Raw genomic sequence first — 786 nt, forward strand, 5'->3', positions numbered from 1 at the left:
TTGGCTATCCAGCTGTTTTGGATAGCCAATAAGAAAAATCAGGATAAATCCGAACTTGCGCTAATTTAGCGTTAAGACTTGAGTAAATCCGAACCCGCACATATCTAATTTTAAATTGTTTCTGTCTATTATCATTCTGTTAAATTGCATGATGCTGTGGTCATTATCGTTTATCTGCACCAATAAACTGTATTTGTACATTTATATATTCACTGACAGACACTTGTCAATCAGACTAGCGTAACATTGTGCCAATCTTAATAAAACGATACTTCTTTTATTGGTCTTCTGTTGTAGAGTTTTTTCATAAAATTCAGATAATATGCTCCATATTCCGACGCGTTTCGGAAACTCTCCCTTCCTCAAGGCAAGGATACTGCCTTGAGGAAGGGAGAGTTCCCGAAACGTGTTGGCATTTGTGACAGGAGTGCTATCCTTGGGTGGAAGGCTGACCAGACGGACTCAGAGCTTGGACCTTGGAGACAGGTTCCAGAGCCAGTAATCCCTTATGTGTACCTCCACCTATACCATCTGTTTTGTTATTATTTTTAATGAGATTTATTTCTCTAAAGAATAGATTGGTTGTCTATATATATATATATATATATATATATATATAATACATTTTTTGAACGTACTGCACTATTTTGGAAAAAAAAATATTTTTCCTATATATGGAGCGTATTATCTGAGTTTTATGAAAAAACTCTACAACAGAAGACCAATAAGAGAAGTATCTTTTTATTAAGCTTGGCGCACTCCATCTGGTATATTTACATGTGTGTC

Source organism: Pseudophryne corroboree, unplaced genomic scaffold (genome assembly GCF_028390025.1).
Source record: "Pseudophryne corroboree isolate aPseCor3 unplaced genomic scaffold, aPseCor3.hap2 scaffold_579, whole genome shotgun sequence".
Taxonomy (NCBI): Eukaryota; Metazoa; Chordata; class Amphibia; order Anura; family Myobatrachidae; genus Pseudophryne; species Pseudophryne corroboree.